This window comes from Ornithorhynchus anatinus, chromosome 4, assembly GCF_004115215.2.
Source record: "Ornithorhynchus anatinus isolate Pmale09 chromosome 4, mOrnAna1.pri.v4, whole genome shotgun sequence".
In the NCBI taxonomy this organism is placed as follows: Eukaryota; Metazoa; Chordata; class Mammalia; order Monotremata; family Ornithorhynchidae; genus Ornithorhynchus; species Ornithorhynchus anatinus.
In genome coordinates, this window is record NC_041731.1 from 88,257,058 (window position 1) to 88,268,670 (window position 11,613).

Sequence of the window (11,613 nt, forward strand, 5' to 3'; positions counted from 1 at the left end):
GCTGGAAAATGGGGATTCGATATCTGTTCAATATCCCTCCTACTTATACTTTGAGCCCCAGATGGAACTTAATTATCTTACATCTGCCCCAGTGCTAACTCATTCGCTCTCACGGCTTTGACTACCATCTCTACGCAGATGACACGCAGATCTACATCTCCGCCCTTGTCCTCTCCCCCTCCCTTCAGGCTCGCATCTCCTCCTGCCTCCGGGACGTCTCCACCTGGATGTCGGCCCGCCACCTAAAACTCAACATGAGCAAGACTGAGCTCCTCATCTTCCCTCCCAAGCCCGGTCCTCTCCCAGACTTCTCTATCACCGTGGATGGCACGACCATCCTTCCCGTCTCTCGGGCCCGCAATCTCGGTGTCATCCTTGACTCGTCTCTCTCGTTCACCCCACACATCCTATCCGTTACCAAGACCTGCCGGTTTCACCTCTACAATATCGCCAAGATCCGCCCTTTCCTCTCCACCCAAACGGCTACCTTACTGTTACAGGCTCTCGTTATATCCCGGCTAGACTACTGTGTCAGCCTTCTCTCTGACCACCCTTCCTCCTCTCTTGCCCCGCTCCAGTCTATTCTTCACTCCGCTGCCTGGCTCATCTTCCTGCAGAAACGATCTGGGCATGTCACTCCCCTTCTTAAACAACTCCAGTGGTTGCCTATCAACCTCCGCTCCAAACAAAAACTCCTCACTCTAGGCTTCGAGGCTCTCCATCACCTTGCCCCTTCCTACCTCTCCTCCCTTCTCTCTTTCTACCACCCAGCCCGCACGCTCCGCTCCTCTGCTGCCCACCTCCTCACCGTCCCTCGGTCTCGCCTATCCCGCCGTCGACCCCTAGGTCACGTCCTCCCGCGGTCCTGGAACGCCCTCCCTCCTCACTTCCGCCAAACTGATTCTCTTTCCCTCTTCAAAACCCTACTTAAAACTCACCTCCTCCAAGAGGCCTTCCCAGACTGAGCTCCTCTTCTCCCTCTACTCCCTCTGCCACCCCCCCTTTACCTCTCCACAGCTAAACCCTCTTTTTCCCCTTTTCCCTCTGCTCCTCCACCTCTCCCTTCCCATCCCCACAGCACTGTACTCATCCGCTCAACTGTATATATTTTCATTACCCTATTTATTTTGTTAATGAATTGTACATCGCCTTGATTCTATTTAGTTGCCATTGTTTTTACGAGATGTTCTTCCCCTTGACTCTATTTATTGCCATTGTTCTTGTCTGTCCATCTCCCCTGATTAGACCGTAAGCCCGTCAAACGGCAGGGACTATCTCTATCTGTTGCCGACTTGTTCATCCCAAGCGCTTAGTACAGTGCTCTGCACATAGTAAGCGCTCAATAAATACTATTGAATGAATGAATGAACATAGTAAGTGCCTAACAATCTCTATTATTACTATCTTTATTGTTGTCTAGCCTTTCTACAGCTGCTAGGAGCTCCTGAATTTGAATTTACAGCCTGCTCCCTCATTTTTGTATTGTCACTTCTACCCATGAAAACGTCATAGGAATTCCCACTGCCAGGTTATTCTTTACAACAATGGGAACCTCTGGTCACTCTGGACCAGGGAGAGAAGCTGTGGTCACTCACAACTGGGGACTGAAAGCTGCACTGGAAACTGTGATCACTGAGGACCAGGGATTGGAAACTGTAGTCACTGAGGACTGGGGACTGGAAGTTGTGGTCACTGAGGACCAGGACTGGAAGCTGTGGTCACTGAGGACCGGGAACTAGAAGCTGTGGTCACTGAGGAAGAAGGCCGGTAGTTGCTGTCCTGAAGTTCCAGGACTTCAGCATGACCTCCAGCACCTCTCCCTTTCCTCACAACCATCTTGTTCTTCTCTCTTAGCACCACCTCAAATCTCTCCTTCCCAGCATTATTCAGTGTAAAGTTTCTCCCACCCAACCCATTCCTACCCATCATGTAATCTTCTCTCCTACCTCAATCCCATACCCTGCTCCCACTGTAGCCTCTATTTTATTTGGTGTCTATCTCCCCTGTTAGGTTGTGAACTCCATGAGGGTAGTAGTCACTCAGTAAAAATGCTTAAAGATTTTGGTTTCAGTTTCTTTTTCTTAATCTTCTAAAGTCATCCTCTGAGATTTTCCAAGGGAATTTCCACAGAGTTTGAAGAATGCATTCCTGACTAGTGAATGAACATTTCCCTCCTATTTAAACAATTCTCCAAAGAAAATTTTTCCCACGTAGTCAATAAATGGTTTGTGTTTACCACCTAACAACACGACAGAACCACTCAAATTTTTTGCATCTTAAAAGTTCTTTTCTCCTTCAGTTGTTTTTTGGATTAAGATCATTAGTAAGAGCCAGAAGCATTCTGTTATCTTGATAGAACTCAGACAGAAATGCCCTTATAGAAATCCAGGAAAGCGTGGGGTGGCCAGCATTTTGTGTGACAGTGCCATTCTCATCCAAAGCTAGGAAGGAAAAACTCCCCCCAAAGCAAACAAGGAGACTGTGTTCTTCCCTCTACCACGTTAAGTTGCATTGTATATGGTAATGAATCTGAAAGGAAAACTGCAACAGTGACTTTGCAATCAAACCAAACACGAAGCTAGACAGGAGTGAAAAGCTCAAAACTGCCATTCTCAATTTAAGTTTGAAGTTTGCTAATCCTCCATTACCACCACATGCCAATCTCCCCAAAGTGAGTCTCCTCTCCTATCTGTGCTATCTCCTATCAGGCCGTACCTCTGTCGGTTCAAAACTCTAGGCTCCCAAGGCGATCCAGGAGAAGTGAAGCCTCCCAAAGAATAGCAGCTCCTGAAGCCTACTTGATTTTCATTTTTAATATTAGTTCTCTTCCAAGTATCAGAAAAGAGGCCCTGAGATGGCCAGGTATGTTATTGCAGTGGCTGGAAGAGGCAGAACTGGAGAGTTCTTACCCAATTCTTTCCCCCATCACCAGTGGGGTAGAGAAGTGTCATGTACTGGGCCCGACCCCATTCAGCCTATTCTACCCAGACTTTTTAAGGATGATCCCTGACCCCAAAAAGCTTTCGGTCTAATTGAGTAAGAAGATTTGTACATAACTGCTATGGGGTAATTGAGGGTGAGTGCCTAAGTGCTTAGGTGCATAGAATTGATGAAGGGATCTGACAAGGGAACTGAAAACTGGCACACCATTTTCCCCATCAGTGGAGCCTAGGCGTGATCCTTGACTCCTTGTACAGTTGACGGTAATGATGGTATTCATATTGTGATGAGGTATCCTTTCCTCTCTTTCAATCCCCATATTCAGTGTGTCGCCAATCTCTGTTTATTCCTCCAAAATGTGTCCTAGTGGATAGAGAATGGACCTGGGAGTCAGAAGGACCTGGGCTCTAATCCCTACTCTGCCACTTGTCTGCTGTGTGACCTTGGGCAAGTCACTTCACTTCTCTGTGTTTCAGTTACCTCAACTGTAAAATGGGGATTTAAGACTGTGAGCCCCATCTGGGTCATGGGTTGTGTCCAACCTGATTAACTTGTATCTACCCCAGCATTTAGAAGAGTGTCTGGTGAATAGTAAGAGCTTAACAAATACAATTAATAAAAAAATTCAAAAATTCACCCCTTCTACTCCCTCCTAAACTGCCCCAAAGCTGGCCCAGGCACTTTTCATAGTCTAAGGTGACTACTACATCAGCATCCTTGCCGACATCCCAAACTCCAGCTTCTCCTCTTCAGCCTGCTGCCCCAGTTGTTTTTCTAAAATGTCAGGCTGCATACATCTTCCCATTGCTCAAAAACCTCAATGGTTTCTCATTCCTCAATCAGCCAGTCAATCAATCAGTGGTGTTTACTGTGTACAGAGCGGTGTACTAAGCATAACAGAGTTGGTAGATATGTTCCCTGTCTACAATGAGCTTATAGTCTAGAAGGGAGAGACAGGCATTAATATCAATAAACTACCTATATATATATTTATATATAAGTGCTATGGGGCTGAACGTAAAATGAATACCAAGTGTCCAAAGGGTGCATATCCAAGTGCATAGATTATGCTGAAGGGAGAGGGAGTTGAAGAAAGAGGGCTTAATCTGGGACGGCATCTTGGAGGCCTGGTCATCTTTATAGCAAGCAGAATCAATCATTCAATAATGCAATTTACTGAGCACATTTCTTGTGCAGAGCACTGTAATCAGTCAACTGTATTTACTGAATGTTTACTGTGAGGAGAGCACTGTACTAAGTGCTTGGGAGAGTACAATATAACAATAGACAAATTCCCTGCCCACAACAAGCTCACAATCTAGAGGGGGAGAGAGACATTAATATAAATAAATAAATTACAGATATAGATATAAGTGTTGTGCATCTCAGAGTGGCAATGAATACTGTAGTGAGCACTTGGGAGACTGTAATGCAATAGAGTCAGTAGGATTCCTGCCCTCAAGGAACTTCAATCTAGAAATGCCTGATCTCTTTAAAGGGACTCAATCAGCTCTCTTCCTCCATCTCAGCCACATTCTTCTTCCACTTTCTTTTAACCATAACCCACTACATCCCAGTTTGCATGTATCATTTCCCTCAAGGTAACCTACTTATTGTGCCTTCTTCTAATCTCTTATTATTATTGTACTTGTTATGCACTTACTATGTGTCAAGCACTGTTCTAAGCACTGGGTTAGATAAAAGGTAATCAGGTTGGACACAGTCTCTGTCCAACATGGGGCTCACGGTCTCGATCCCCATTACTGAGGGCACTTCTCCTCTAAGAGGCCTTTCCTGAATAAGACTGAAACTATATGGTGTGATCTCCCTAAAATCTTCCCTGCTCCTCTCCAGTCCCTCCCTCCCTTCCCCAACTCTCCCATCTTTCCCAGCAGTTTCTCAGGAGGAGACTTACTGACTTCTTTCAAAATTCACCCTCTCCACCTTCTTATAATAATAATAATGTTGGTATTTGTTAAGCGCTTACTATGTGCAGAGCACTGTTCTAAGCGCTGGGGTATTCATTCATTCATTCAATAGTATTTATTGAGCGCTTACTATGTGCAGAGCACTGTACTAAGCGCTTGGGATGAACAAGTCGGCAACAGATAGAGACAGTCCCTGCCGTTTGACGGGCTTACAGTCTAATCGGGGGAGACGGACAGACAAGAACAATGGCACTAAACAGCGTCAAGGGGAAGAACATCTCGTAAAAACAATGGCAACTAAATAGAATCAAGGCGATGTACAATTCATTAACAAAATAAATAGGGTAATGAAAATATATACAGTTGAGCGGACGAGTACAGTGCTGTGGGGATGGGAAGGGAGAGGTGGAGGAGCAGAGGGAAAAGGGGAAAAAGAGGGTTTAGCTGCGGAGAGGTAAAGGGGGGATGGCAGAGGGAGTAGAGGGGGAAGAGGAGCTCAGTCTGGGAACGCCTCTTGGAGGAGGTGATTTTTAAGTAAGGTTTTGAAGAGGGAAAGAGAATCAGTTTGGCGGAGGTGAGGAGGGAGGGCGTTCCAGGACCGCGGGAGGACATGACCCAGGGGTCGACGGCGGGATAGGCGAGACCGAGGGATGGCGAGGAGGTGGGCGGCAGAGGAGCGGAGGGTGCGGGGTGGGCGGTAGAAAGAGAGAAGGGAGGAGAGGTAGGAAGGGGCAAGGTGATGGAGAGCCTTGAAGCCTAGAGTGAGGAGTTTTTGTTTGGAGCAGAGGTCGATAGGCAACCACTGGAGTTGTTTAAGAAGGGGAGTGACATGCCCAGATCGTTTCTGCAGGAAGATGAGCCGGGCAGCGGAGTGAAGAATAGACCGGAGCAGGGCGAGAGAGGAGGAAGGGAGGTCAGAGAGAAGGCTGACACAGTAGTCTAGCCGGGATATAACGAGAGCCCGTAACAGTAAGGTAGCCGTTTGGGTGGAGAGGAAAGGGCGGATCTTGGCGATATTGTAGAGGTGAAACCGGCAGGTCTTGGTAACGGATAGGATGTGTGGGGTGAACGAGAGAGACGAGTCAAGGATGACACCGAGATTGCGGGCCCGAGAGACGGGAAGGATGGTCGTGCCATCCACGGTAATGGAGAAGTCTGGGAGCGGACCGGGTTTGGGAGGGAAGATGAGGAGCTCAGTCTTGCTCATGTTGAGTTTTAGGTGGCGGGCCGACATCCAGGTGGAGACGTCCCGGAGGCAGGAGGAGATGCGAGCCTGAAGGGAGGGGGAGAGGACAGGGGCGGAGATGTAGATCTGCGTGTCATCTGCGTAGAGATGGTAGTCAAAGCCGTGAGAGCGGATGAGTTCACCGAGGGAGTGAGTGTAAATGGAGAACAGAAGAGGGCCAAGAACTGACCCTTGAGGAACTCCAACAGTTAAAGGATGGGAGGGGGAGGAGGCTCCAGCGTAGGAGACCGAGAATGATCGGCCAGAGAGGTAAGAGGAGAACCGGGAGAGGACAGAGTCCGTGAAGCCAAGGTGAGATAAGGTATGGAGGAGGAGGGGATGGTCGACAGTGTCAAAGGCAGCAGAGAGGTCAAGGAGGATCAGAATGGAGTAGGAGCCATTGGATTTGGCAAGAAGGAGGTCACGGGTGATCTTAGAGAGAGCAGTCTCGGTAGAGTGGAGGGGACGGAAGCCAGATTGGAGGGGGTCTAGGAGAGAATGGGAGTTAAGGAATTCTAGGCATCGATTGTAGACGACTCGTTCTAAAATTTTGGAAAGGAAGGGTAGTAGGGAGATAGGACGATAACTGGAGGGGGAAGTGGGGTCAAGAGCGGGTTTTTTTAGGATGGGGGAGACGTGGGCATGTTTGAAGGCAGAGGGGAAGGAGCCCTTGGAGATTGAGTGGTTAATAATAGAAGTTAAGGAAAGGAAGAGGGCAGGGGCGATGGTTTTAAGAAGGTGAGAGGGAATGGGGTATTGGGGAATGGGGTAATGGGAATTGGGGTAGACACAGGGGAATCAGTTTGTCCCACGTGGGGCTCACAGTCTTAATCCCCATTTTACAGATGAGGCAACTGAGAAGTGAAGTGACTTGCCCACAGTCACACAGCTAAGTGGCAGAGCTGGGATTTGAACTCATGACCTATGACTCCAAAGCCCGTGCTCTTTCCACTGAGCCACGCTGCTTCTCTAACCAACCCCATCCTTTCACACTTTATCAAAACACTTGCCTCCTCACTTCTTCTTTCCATTACCATCATCTTCAACTGGTCACACTCCAGTGGCTTCTTTCCCACTGCTTTCAAAGATGCCCATGTCTCCTCTAGCCTAAAAAAACCCCTCCCTTGACCCCACAACTCCCATTAGTTATCATCCCATCTCCTTCCTACCATTCCTCTCCTAAGTCCTTGAGTGAGTTTTCTACCTCTGCTGTCTCAAGTTCCTCTCCTCCAATTCTCTGCTTGTTCCCCTTCCATGTCCTTCACTCCACAGAAACCACCCTCCTAAAGCTACCAAAGATCTCCTTCTTTCTAAATCTAAAGGACTCTACTCCATCCTAATCCTCCCAGACCTTTCAATTGCCTTCGGCACTGTTGACCACCCCACTTTTTCTGGAAACATTGTCCAACTTTGGCTTCACTGACACTGTTCTCTCTGGTTCTGTCCCTCTGGCTGCTCATTCTCAGTCTCCTACCCAACCTTGTTGCTTTCCTACTGTAACCCAGGCCTCACACTTTAGTCCTCCAATGCCAACCTATTCACTGTGCCTCAATCTCTTCTATCTCACGGCTGACCTCTCAGACATGTCCTGCCTCTGGTTTGGAACACCCTCCCTCTTCATATCCGACAGACAATTACTCTTCCCACCTTCAAAGCTTTATTGCAGGTACATCTCCTCCATCTGACTAAGACCTCATTTCCTCTTCTCTCACTCCTTTCTGCATGTGGATTGGCTCCCTCTGTTCACCCTTCCTTCAGCCCCACAGCACTTATTACCTATCCATAATTTATTTATATTGATGCCTGTCTCCCCCTCTACACTGTAAGCTCTTTGTGGGCAGGAAATATTTTAGTCTCCTAAGTGCTTAGTACAGTGCTCTGCACACAGTAAGTGCTCAAAAAATATGACTGATTTATTGATAGATTAATAGGTGTCAATAGGGCACCTAGGTCTTGACTGACCACAACTTTCAGTCCCTGGTCCCAGTGACCATAGCTTCCGACCACTAGTCCTCAGTGTCCACAACCTCCAGTCCATGCTTTACAGTGACCACTGAGGAATGCCTCAATGACCACAGCTTCTAATCCCCATTTCTCAGTGACTACAGTTTCCAGTCCCCCCTCAGTGACCACAGCCTCCAGCCCCTGGTCCTTAGTGACCATAGCTTCTAGGTCCCAGTCTTGAGTTACCAGGAGTTATCAGCATAGGGATAGTAGCTGAAAGAGCAGATTGACTCCCCAAAGGAAAGGGAACCAGAACTGAGCCTTGAGTGACCCCACAGTCAGTTAGTGACAAGCAGAGAAGAAGGAGACCAAAGACAAGACAGCACTGTGCTCTCCCTACTAATCAGAGGCCCCACTGGCAGATATTCAGAAGTGATTTACAGTGACCTCTGCTGATCCCTACCTGCCCAGGGACCCCTAGGGCAGAAGTGGGATCATTGTCAGGACCTTCAGTGCTGACTGTGCTGCTGGGATTGTGGAGAAGAACCACTTCTGGAATCATCTAGGAGAAGCAGCATGGCCTAATTGGATAGAGCACATTCCTGGGAGTCTGAAGGACATGAGTTCTAATCCCAGCTCCATCAGTAGTCTGCAAGTCGCCTCACTTCTCGGGGCCTCAGTTCCCTCATCTGTTATTATTATTATTAAGTGCTGTCAAGTCATTTCTGATTCATAGTGACTCTATGTAAAATGGGGATTAAGACTGTGAGCCTCATGTGTGAAAGCCACTGTGACCAACCCAATTTGCCCCTACCTCCTGCAGAACTTAGTACTGTGACTGCACATAGTAAGTGCTTAACAAATGCCACAATTATTGTTCATTATTTTCTCTGTGGGGAGCAGAGGTCTCCCCTCAGAGGTAACACCAGCATGGTTGGAGTCACAAGGGCTTCCCATCATTGCTGCGAGACCCCAAAAGATGCCATAAGGACTAATAATAGTTGCTGTTCTCGCATCTGTATTCTGGGTCTCAGGGGTCAGTGACTATCCAAGAAACACTTCATTTTCCTCAGAGGCATTCAGCAGCTTCCCTCCAATCTCCATGCACTCATGCAGAATTTGGGTTTGGATGAATGCTGGAAATTCCCTGACCGATTTAAAACAACAAGAAAAATTAGGAACAACTAGCTACTGGTTTTAGCTCCTTGCTGTTCTACTTGCCTGTTCTACAAGTCTTTGCTTCTGATGATTAAATGTCTTCAGTTAGGCAGGGTGGGAAAAAGATAACCTTTTAATGGAGTTGGTCTTGCCTGGTAACACCCAAAATTCAGGCACTAGACATTGGTATGGAATTTTCCCACATCTAGGTCACTTTAAAGAAATCAGATCAAAATTCCCCAAAACAATACCCCAGAAAAAAGAAATGGAGCATTCTATTTAAATCTGGTACAGCACCCAGTGATTGGGGGGGGGGGGGAGAGTCAAAACAAGACTAAGGGGAAATGACAGGAGCAAAAACATGCAATTCCAGAGTCTCCCAGCTTCTTAGGAAATTCCCATGAGTTAAAGCCAATACTTCTGGAATCATTCTGATCTTAAAGCCCAAGGACCAGTAACAATGCGGCAGAACTGAATTTTAAAATAGTACATTTTCCCTATCTTAAGTTCCACCTTCAGGTGTCGGGGGAGCATGTGAGACTCTCGGTCTTTTCTCTTACATCTGATAAAATCTACTATGACTGTAACTCCAAAATTACCTCTTGGAAAACGGAGTACTTTCCTGTGTGTGAAGGAAAGCAAATGAAATCCACTGCCAAAGAGGAATATGTCCCCATTGCTCATTGTAGGTAAAAAGGAGACAGTATAAGGGTAATACCACACAGCTCTTACCCTTCATTCCAGACTCACACAATTCTCAACTCTGCTCCTTCAAAAGTCTTACTCATGCTGTTCTCCTGCCCTGATGATGGTGATGATGATGATAAGGGTGTTAGTTAAGCACCTACTATGTGTCAAGCACTGTTTTAAGCATTGGTAAATACAGTCTAATTGGATTGGTCAGTTACACATCGGGCTCACATTCTTAATCTCCGTTATACAGATGAGGTGACTGAGGCAATGAGAAGTGATTTGCCCAAGGTCACACAGAGCTGGGATTAGAACCCAGGTCCTTATGACTCGCAGGCCTATGCTCTATTCTCCAGACCATATTGTTTCCCCAACTTCTTCCTTCCCTACATCACATTGACTTCAATGCTTTTTACATTCAAAGCCCTCCTAAAATCCCACATCCTCTAACAAGTCCTCCCTGATTAATGTCCTGTCAATCAATTAATAGTATTTATTGAGCACCAACTCTGTGCAGAACACTGAACTAAGTGCTTGAGATAGTACACTAGACAAGATAACTGACTTTAAAGTACTTACAATCTGGTGGAGAGATGGATGCTAAAATAAATGAAAGAAACTACAAGTAGGGACAAGACATAGACATAAGTACAATGAGGCTGAGGGGTGGGGATATAAGTATCCCAGTCCTTAAGTGATGTGAAAGTGGTAGAGTTTCAGTATTCTGGGTAAAATGGAAATACAGCAGGAGAGATGAGGGGTTAATCAGGGGATACCTCCTGGAGGAGGTGAGATTTCAGAAGGTTTTGAAGATAGGGAAAGCAGTAGTCTGATCAATGTGAAGACAGAGGAAGTTCCAGGCAGTCCTGGGAGTTTCAGGCACCCTGTAGACTGTAAGCTCCTTTTTTATGATATTTGTCAAGTGCTTACTATGTGTAAAACACTGTTCTAAGTCCTGGGGCAGGTACAAATTAACTAGGTTGGAAAAAGTCCCTCCCCTGCACAAGACTCAGGATCTAAGTAGGAGGAAGAACAGGTACTGAATCCCCAAGTAACAGTTGAGGAAACTGTGGCACAGAGAAGTTAAGTAATTGCAAGCAATTGGCAGACCTGGCATTAGAACTCGGGTCCTCTGACTCCCAGGTCCACGCTCTTTCCACTAGGCCACGCTGCTTCCTTGTAGGTGGGGATTATGGTTACCTACTCTATTGTACCGTACTTTCCCAAGTGCTTACTACAATACTCGACACACAGCAAGTGTTCAATACGTTTTTATTGATTTATACTCATCTTCAGCACTCATTATATATTTATTCAATGATTTATTTTAACCACGCTATTAATAAACAGTTTTATGTTTGTCTCCCTTGTAGGCAGAGAATGAATCACTTCCTTATTTGGTAATTTCCTAGCTCTTGTAGAGTGCCCTGTACCAAGTGGGAGCCCAATAAATCATACTACTATTTCTATTACAACAACAGCTACTACTCTCACAACAACTACTACTACTGCAACTATTATTAGTACTACTATTATTAGTGGGAAGAGCCCAGGCTTGGGAGTCAGAGGTCGTGGGTTCTAATCCCGGCTCTGCCACTCGTCAGCTCTGTGACTTTGGGCAAGTCACTTCACTTCTCTGGGCCTCAGTTACCTCATCTGGAAAATGGGGATTAAGACTGTGAGCACATGTGGGACAACCCAATTACCTTGTATCTACTCCAGCTTTTA